The sequence below is a fragment of the Pelophylax lessonae genome (assembly GCF_965119305.1).
Source record: "Pelophylax lessonae genome assembly, contig: HAP1_SCAFFOLD_454, whole genome shotgun sequence".
In the NCBI taxonomy this organism is placed as follows: domain Eukaryota; kingdom Metazoa; phylum Chordata; class Amphibia; order Anura; family Ranidae; genus Pelophylax; species Pelophylax lessonae.
The window spans coordinates 10,212-20,422 of record NW_028119890.1 but is presented as its reverse complement, the minus strand read 5'-3'; positions in this window follow the sequence as shown (position 1 = coordinate 20,422).

Here is a 10,211-nt window from a genome sequence, read left to right as displayed (position 1 = left end):
AAGATTTGAGGGTGCTGCCTGTTCCATACTCCTCCTCCTACTGCTCAACCATCCTTTTAGGGGTACAAACAATAGTAATTGGGGCCTAGTGTGGTGGTGTACGTGTGAGATACATACACTTTCTTTTTGATCATATTTTCTATTCCGCTATTCAATTAAATCCTTTGAGGATCAATTAAATTGCGTGATAGTCTGTGTCGGTACGTGTGAGATCCACCGTTCCAAGTTTTTGAGGTTCATCTCATACTTCTGAAGATTTGAGGGTGCTGTCTGTTCCATACTCCTCCTACTCCTCATCCATCCTTTTAGGGGTAGAAACAATAGTAATTGGGGCCTAGTGTGGTTTTGTACGTGCGAGATACATACACTTTTTTGGATCATATTTCCTATTCCGCTATTCAATAAAAACCTTTCTAGGGCAAGATCTTAAATTACAGAAATATGAGGAGACCGTCAAATAAGGGCCGTGGCCTGGGTCGTGGTGCTGCTGGTAGAGCTCCTGTTGCAAGGAGAGGACGTGGTCGATCTGTGCCAGCTACACGCACAAGTGAAACACCTTCCTCAAGTGTGAGTAGGCGACAGAACCTGCATCAGTATTTGGTAGGGCATCATACGCCCCTAGAAGTGATGAGGCCAGAACAAGTGGAGGCGATAGTAGATTGGTTTGCTGCTGACAGTGCCTCCAGTTCCTTCACATTGTCTCCCACCCAGTCTACTGCAGAAAGGTCACAGTTGGCACCTGCAGCCGATGTCCAACCGTCTTTCACCTCACCCCCTTGCAAATCAGGCAAGCAGTCTGAGCCCCAAGCCATACTGCAGTCTATTCTTCTTTTTGATGACTCTGTCAGCAGGGTTTCCCAGGGCCATCCACCTAGCCCTGCCCCAGAAGTGGAAGAGATTGAGTGCAGCGATGCCCAACCACTTATTTCTCAAGATGAGTACATGCAAGGATCATCGCAGCACGTCTCCGATGATGACGAAACGCAGGTGCCAACTGCTGCGGCGTTCAGCATTGTGGAGACCGACAAGGAGGGCAGGGGTGAAGACTGGGTGGAAGATGATGTGGAGGACGATGAGGTCCTCGACCCCACATGGAATGAACGTCATGCAGGTGACCTGAGTATTTTGGAGGAAGAGGCGGTGGTCACACAGAGCCACCAGCACAGCAGAAGAGGGAGCAGGGTGCAGAAGCGGAGCGGCCGTGCCCTAGACACTACACCCGCTACTGCCCAACGCAGCAAGGGAACGAGCGCACCAAAGTCAGCTCAAAGGAGTTCTCTAGCGTGGAAGTTCTTTAGAAAATGTGCTGATGACAGGACACGAGTGGTTTGCACCCTGTGCAATCAGAGCTTGAAGCGAGGCATAAACCTTCTCAACCTGAGCACAACCTGCATGATCAGGCATCTAAGTGCAAAGCACGAGCTGCAGTAGAGTACACACCTTCAAAACCAAGAAACGTCTCTGGCTCATCCTGCTTCCTCTTCTGCTGCAGTCTCGGCCGCTCCAGCCACATCTGTAGTGATACCGGCACCTGCCACCCCGCAAACAGAGGATCTGTCAGCAACACCACCACCTGGGTCACCAACAACCATCTCCACAATGTCCCGTGGAAGCGTTCAGCTTTCCATCTCCCAAACACTTGAGAGGAAGAGGAAGTACCCCCCTACCCACCCGCGATCCCTGGCCCTGAATGCCAGCATTTCAAAATTATTGGCCTTTGAAATGCTGTCATTCCGTCTGGTGGAGACGCACAGTTTTAAAAACCTTATGTCGGTGGCTGTCCCACAGTACGTCGTGCCCAGCCGCCACTACTTTTCCAGGCAAGCCATCCCTTCCCTGCACAACCAAGTGGGGGAAAAAATCAGGTGTGCACTGCGCAACGCCATCTGTGCCAAGGTCCACCTAACTACCGATACGTGGACCAGTAAGCACGGTCAGGGGCGTTATATCTCCCTAACGGCACACTGGGTAAATGCAGTGGCGGATGGGCCTGAGGCGGATAGCAATTTGGCGCATGTCCTTCCACCACCGAGGATTGCAGGGCGCTTCAGTTTGCCTCCTGTTCCTAACTCCTCCTACTCCACTTCCTCATCCTCTACCGCCTCCTCATCCGGACAGCGTAACACCTTCACCACCAACTTCAGCACGGCCAGGGGTAAACGACAGCAGGCAGTTTTACAACTTGCCTGTTTGGGGGACAAACCACACACCACGCAGGAGTTGTGGAGGAGCATGGAACAGCAGACAAATGAGTGGTTGCTGCCAGCGAGCCTCAAGCCCGGCCTGGTGGTGTGCGATAACGGGCGAAATCTCATAGCAGCTCTGAGCCTAGCCGGTTTGACGCACATCCCTTGCCTCGCGCATGTGCTGAATTTGGTGGTGCAGAGGTTCCTTAAAAACTACCCCGACATGTCAGAGCTGCTGCAGAAAGTGCGGGCCGTTTGTGCGCACTTTCGGCGTTCTCACCCTGCTGCTGCTCGCCTGGCAGCGCTGCAGCGTAACTTCGGCCTTCCCGCTCACCGCCTCATATGTGACGTGCCCACAAGGTGGAACTCCACCTTGCACATGCTGGAAAGACTGTGCGAGCAGCAGCAGGCCATAGTGGAGTTTCAGCTGCAGCACGCACGCGTGAGTCGCTCTGCGGAACAGCACCACTTCACCACCAATAACTGGGCCTCCATGCAAGACCTGTGTGCCTTGTTGCGCTGTTTTGAGTACTCCACCAACATGGCCAGTGGCAATGACGCCGTTCTCAGCTTAACTATCCCACTTCTATGCCTCCTTGAAAAAACAATTCGGGCGATGATGGAAGAGGATGTGGCACAGGATGAGGAGGAGGAGGAGGAGGATGAAGAGGTAAAATTTCCAAGGCTTTCAGGGCAGTCATTCGCAAGGGGCTCCGAGGGTGGGTTCCTGCACACACAAACGCCAGGGACACAATTGTCCAGCAGGGGCACAGTTCTGGAGGATGAGGAGGAGGAGCTGGAGGAGGAGATGGAACCATGTTCACAGCAGGGTGGCACCCAGGCCAGCTCATGGCCATCACTGGTGCGTGGCTGGGGGGATACAGAGGACACGGACGATACACCTCCCACAGAGGACAGCCTTTCGTCGCCTCTGGGCAGCCTGGCACACATGAGCGATTACATGCTACAGTGTCTCCACAACGACCGCCGAGTTGCCCACATTCTAACTTGTGCTGATTACTGGGTGGCCACGCTGCTGGATCCCCGTTACAAGGACAACGTACCATCCTTAATTCACTCACTGGAGCGCGATCGCAAGATGCGCGAGTACAAGCGCACGCTGGTAGACGCCATGCTGCTGGCATTCCCATCTGACAACGGGGCCGCAGTGGAAGCACAAGGCAGAGGAGGAGGAGGAGGAGGTCGCCAACGCAACCAGGGCACCGCCAGCACCTCAGAAGGCAGGGTTAGCATGGCCGAAATGTGGAAAAGCTTTGTCAGCACACCACAACAAACAGCAGCACCAGCAGCTCAGATGGAACGTCTTAGCAGGAGGCAGCATTTTACCAACATGGTGGAGCAGTATGTGTGCACATGCCTACATGTAGTGAATGAGGGGTCTGCCCCCTTCAACTTCTGGGTCTCCAAATTGGGCACATGGCCTGAGCTTGCCCTTTACGCCTTGGAGGTGCTGGCGTGCCCTGCAGCCAGTGTATTATCTGAACGGGTATTTAGCACGGCTGGGGGCGTTATAACAGACAAGCGCAGCCGCCTGTCCAGAGACAATGTGGACAAGCTCACGTTCAATTAAAATGAACCAGGCATGGATCCCACGGGACTTTTCCGTACCTTATGCAGAATAGCAATGGATACCGACCTTACCCACCCATTGTTCCATTTTTGCTCTCTCACTCTTTTGGGGTGTACCCTCATTTAAAATTTGTGAAAAGAAGCAGTGTTGGCTACCTCGTCCTCCTCCCCTCCTCCACTGCCGCTTCCACCTACACCGCCCATAGGTGTGCGCAGCCTATTGCATTAAGGTGTGCACCCCAAAGTTGAAATACACATGCATGTGTTTGCCAGCAGGGAGAGTAATGTATCGGGGCCATGTACCTGTAGGCAAAGAGAAATAGAGCAGAGCAGGTCCGAGGGAGATCTTTCCCATCTCCTCACTGGCAATGCTATGTGCCCTAGGTGATTAGGGTGTGCCCAGGCACACCCGGCACACCCTGTGCGCATGCCTATGTCACCGCCACATCCACCACCACCTCAACCTCCCTCCTACTCCATATGGGCCTCGTCCTTCAGAGATGAAGAAGAACATTGTTTTATTTTTCTGTTTTTTTTGTTGTTTTAAGTTATTTCCCTATCCACATTTGTTTGCAGAGCACTTGCCATGCTCTTAATTACGTTTTGCTGCCATTTGCAGCACTCTAGCCCTTTCCTTTGGTGTTTTAGAGCCATTTTAGTGCCTTAAAGTTCGGGTCCCCATTGACTTCAATGGGGTTCGGTGTCCGGGAAAAGTTCGGTAAAAGTCCGGGACACGGACCCGGACTTTTTTTTAAAGTTCGGCCGAATCCGTCGAACACGGACATCTAGGTGTCCGCTCAACCCTAATCACAGACAGTACTCAATTCTCTATTGACAGAGTGAAAGCACAGCCTCTCATATTTACAGTGTTGGCTGGCTGTCCAAGTCACCTAGTCAACATTTGCACCAAAACTGCCAGTAAGGAGCTCTCAGCGTCACCTGAGGAACTGCTCATTGACATACTACTACTCTGAGAAAAAAGTTCCAAACAAAGAAGACCTAAAAGATTTAAGAGTTTTGCAATATTGCCCAGCAGAGAGTCCAAAAGCATTGTCCTACACGCTGGCTTTCTTTCAGAAAAGGTTTGGACCATCTGATCTACCAGTGGCCAGCTTTTTTCATATTTTCAGTCAAACAGTGAGAATCAGAAGTCAGCTCATATTCAGAAAAGGCTGAAAAGATCCCCAAAATAAACTATATGCATGCTTTCTCCATAACGCCACACAATGCTTTGACAAATTTAAATTTGATTTTTCAATACAAGGCACCTGTCCTCTTCATGTTGCATCAGAGTGTACACAAGCTCCTTCATGCAATTGCAAGCAGATTTATAAAGCCAAAAGGTAATGAGAGAACAAAACATTGAGGAAATCAATGTAAGCAACAGTAAAATTCACCTCCCAGATGAAGAGCTTTTTATTGGGTACCTGGCAAGGAGGCAGTTCAGTGAGGAAGGACAAGAGATGCCCCATTACAAGACAAATCAGTTTTATTAAAGAGGTCAGATCATTCTATGCCAAAAGCTTTAACCTCCCTAGCGGTATGATTCTGTCAGGAATTCTGTACCAAAAGCGGTACAATTCTTTTCATGGAAATTTGGCGTTATGTATTATAGGCCTACAATTCTTAGTAATTACTGACTTAAACCTGACCAAAACTACACACACACACACACACACACACAATGTGTAAAGTGTTTGTTTTGTGCAACTTTTTTTTTTTTTTTATTTCCCTCCCTAGTTCCGCTCCCATGCAGCATTGCTGCTGCAGGGAACGGAACTAGGAAGTGATCAGACCGACGGAGAGTGGCGGGGATCTCGGCTGGCGGTCACAGCAATGAGAGATCACTGGATCGCTGGGAGAAGGTAAGAGAACACCGCTGCGCTCTCTGCACATCCACCCCGAGCGTGACTCGGGGATACCGATCCTGGTATAAAAAAATCCACCCCGAGTCACGCTCAGGGTTACCGCCAGGGAGGTTAAAGAAATCTTGGAGAAGTTCCCAATGAAAGATCAAATTTTAAAGAAACTGTCTGGTCAATATGGAGAACCAAGATGAGGTGAATCCAGAGCAGATTTTGGCAGAGAGAATTCCAAATGTGATCAAGGCAGATGACAGAGCAGCTCCACTTGGAAGTCATGGATTATGTCTCAACTAACCTTGAAGGACTGGTGCCAAACTACAAAAAGTTTGCCAGTTGATGAATTCTGGGGGAAGCTGGCATGGAGCACCAACTCCCTGAAATTAGTTTTTTCAGGTTGGGATGTTTGCTACAGGTACTGTAAATATCTCCTAAACTTGCACCGTTTAGGAGATATTTACATTGCATGCAGCCAATGACTTCATTGGTGCACGCGCTCTGAAGGAACAGTCACCCCTGTCATGTCTTCAGAGCCCTGTGCCGTCATCAGCTCCACACGTATGATGTGAGGTCATCGCGCCTCCGGCCAATCAGATGGCTGAAGGATGCAAACCTGGAAGGACGACCATACATGTCTGCCCTGTTACCGGTAAGTGGGTGGCACTGCGGGGGCTTCATTCTATGGTAAGTATTTCATGCGATGCATACTAGCCCATTATGTCTTTGTCTTTCAGATTTTACATTTTTTTCTAACACCGGGACAGAAACGACAGATTGCAACCAAAAAAAAAAAAAAAATAGGGGTTGATTCGCTGAGATAATAGTCTTAGGCCATGATTTTCAGCTGGGCTGTCATGGTTCCCAGGTGTGGCTGTTTAGACTGGGGAGTCTCACTGTGCTCAATGAGGGCTCTCATTGGGCAGTGGAGGAAACCAGGCCAATGGCGCACCCAGGCTTGCATCTACCCCAGAAAGGCAGATTCTGCAGCAGAGCATTCTGGGAGTGGGTATAATTTTGAGAGCACATGACGCAGCATCTTTGGCAGGAAGCAGAGTCCCAGGAGGGAGCGTACGGCTGTCTCTCCTCCTGTCAAGGCTAATCGGGTGTCCCAGGCTGCTGGCCTGAGGGGACAGAGCGCTGAGCTGCAGAGAGGATCCGGTGTGCTGGGGACCAGTAGAGCTGGGTTTCAGGAAAGCATTCCCAGTCGTGAGTACTGCAAACTGCCCCTGGGGTCTGCCTAGTGAGAGGGGACCACTCCAAAGGTCAGAGGGAGCCAGGAGCTAGCTAGTGCGTGCAGGAGCAAAAGAAAAAGTGGTGCCAGTGTTGACCCTGAAGAGTAAAGGGGGTGCTAGAGTTGACACTGAAAGCGTAAAGGGGGTGCCAGCAGTTGGGCCCTGAAGTGTTTAGTGTACAGCGTTGCAGCAGAAGCAGTTTACAAAGGCTTCCTCAGTCAGTGAAGGGCTGGAGGGAGCAGCGTTCAGGACTTTTGAGCTAACCAGAGTGTCAGAAGTCAGGCTTAAGTACAGTGCTACAAGTCAGCGATTCAAGCGCCAGCAAGGGTTGGGTCAGCATCCAGCCGGCATCAAGTCAGCGCTGAAAGGCATTTTTTCCTCAAGTGTCTCAATTTGTACCTAGTTGAGCCAGAGGCGTATCCCACTCATTCCCTTCTCCCATCCCCATATAAAACAAACCAACGATGCCGCACACTCACACTTGGGCAATCAACTTAAATATGCTGTTGGTGTTACCGGTGACCATGGCAGACCCACATCAGACCAATGCCTGGATATATTGCTACATAGCCTACCCGACAGGGCCCCCCCATTCCTGGCTGAAATTTATTAAGGACATTTATTTATCAGTCTCTTTGCAGCCTCACCAGCACAGATCAATGAATGGAAAACTCTTTGAGGCTTCCTGCTCAGTCACAAACTGAAGTATAGTAAACACGGTTTACCATTCTTGGAGAGATTAGTGGACACAGGAGTGATTAGTACCGATCACTTAACTCAAATGGAAAGTGCCAGGAAATGATATTTCCCAACCCCTCCCAATATCTATCCTGGAACATATCCCTTTGTGCCCGCAGGAGAGGAGAGAAGCCGGCAGTGCTGCAGGGGAAATGGGCACATGTGCTTGGACCAATCCCTCCTGCAGTGCAACCAGAGGAAGAGAAGCTGGCAGCGCTGCAGGGGGTGGCGGAGAAGGAACGGGGCTGCAATAAGACAGTACAGCCTGCCCTCCTGCTCATCAGGTGCCTGACCCCCCTTCCCTTTTGAACAGATGGTGCCTGGGCCCAGTACAGGAGGGCTGGTTGTACTGCATATCAGTGGCCCTGCTTAGAATTACAACCTAAAACAGATTCCGCTACTCCCGAGTATGGGGATACCACGTGTGATAGTCATTATGGATAGTTAATGGACCAGATATTGCATCTTGTGTATTACAAATCAACCAAATGTACTGTAATGGTCAGGGAATTTAGTGTAGTTTAATGTCACAGTTCCTACAAGTCTAGCAAGCTTAGCCTACTGGTACATGGCTGCCCCCAAGAATGCAGTGTTCACTGGCCAGAAGTACAGGAGGCTGAAGGAAAAAGCTCCTGTGGTTAAAGGCATGCAGGGGATGGCTAGGATTGGCATCTCACAATAATGTAGTCAGCATGATGTGCAGATAGATCAGTCCAGGCAGAAGTGTGGCTGACAAAAAGGCAGAGACAACACTACACGGTTGCCGGTATACACTGGTCTGAAGACATTGGAGACTAGTATGGCAGCAATGAAGACACTGACTGATGTGGCAGCGATTAGGGATACTGACTGGCAGCACTGGTCTTGTACTGCTGTGGCAGTTGGTGGCACTAATATACAGTGATATCAGAGCAGACAGCAATCACATTTCAAAGCCAATCACAGTGGCCCAGTACACCAGGGATCTGTAATCTATGTCCGCAGAACTGATCTCACTACACATTGACACCAAGGATGCACTGGTATGTCCTTTTAGAATGATACCCGTCCAGCCCAGGCATGTGTGCATTGGCCAAGTGGGAGGTAACCAATGAACATTCAGGAGTTTGAAGGTTATATGTAATCTTGTTTTAAATTGATTCTATGATTTTAGTTTGCATCACTTACCTACCGGCCTGCATTTTCTTCAACTAGTCTATAGCTAGTTGAGAAAATAACTTTAACTTCTTCCCATCCGCGCTACAGCCTATATACGGCTGCAGCGCGGACTCGAATTTTCGGGAGGCCGTTTTTAAACGGCCTCCCAGTGACACGCCCCCAGCGCGCTCCCGCGAGCGCGCTGCAGGGAAAATCTGTGTCGGCCGTGTCCCTAGGACACGGCCGATCACAGATCGTGGTGACTGGCCAATCACAGCGGCCATTCACCACGTGATCGGGCCATCCAATGAGCGATGATCTCATATGTAAACATATGAGATCATCTCTCATCGCCGGCGCTCCTTCCTCACACGGAGCCTGGAGTGTGAGGAAGGAGGGGGAGCCTCACAGCGCCGGGGACACAGGAGAATGTAATCAGGGCACCGATCACCAGTGCCCTGATTACTGAAGGTAAAAACACACACACAGTGCCCCCCCATCAGTGCCCACAGTGCCCGCCATCAGTGCCCCCCATCAATGCCCGCAATCAGTGCCCATAGTGCTGCTAGTCAGTGCCCATCAGTGCCTGCTCATCTAGGCACTGATGAGCACTGACTGGCAGCACTATGGGCACTGAGTGTGGGCACTGATGGTGCTGCCCATCAGTGCCGCTCATCAGTGCCACCCATCAGTGTCCAGTGCCATCGGCCAGTGCCGCCCGTCAGTGCTGCCTCTCAGTGCCGCCTCTCAGTGCCCAGCAGTGCCACCTCTCAGTGCCCAGCAGTGCCACCTCTCAGTGCCCAGCAGTGCCGCCTATCAGTGCTCATCAGTGCCGCCTCTCAGTGCCGCCTCTCAGTGCCGCCTATCAGTGCCGCCTATCAATGCCGCCTATCAATGCTCATCAGTGCGGCATATTAGTACCTCCTCATCAGTGCCCATAAGTGCCACCTCATTAGTGCCCATAAGTGCCACCTCATCAGTGCCCATCAGTGCAGCCTATCAGTGCCCATCAGTGCAGCCTATCAGTGCCCATCAGTGCCGCCTCATCAGCGCACATCAGTGAAGGAGAAAAATTTATTTTCAAAATTTACTCGCAGAAAATAAGAAAAACTTTTTTTTTTTTTCACAATTTTCTGTCTTTATTCTTTTTTTTTGTAAAAAATAAAAAACCCAGAGGTGATTACATACCACCAAAAGAAAGCTCTATTTGTGTGAAAAAAATGATAAAAATTTCATATGGGTACAGTGTAGCATGACCGCGCAATTGTCAGTCAAAGTGTGACAGCGCTGAAAGCTGAAAATTGGCCTGGATGGGAAGGGTGTTTAAGTGCACAGTAGGCAAGTGGTTAAGGAGACCCACCATCACAAGGCCTAATTGTATACTTTAGTGGTCAAATACTAAGCCAATGTTATGCATGGTATGCTGCAGGGTAGTAGTTCTAAATTTAAGATCATGCAATGCATTT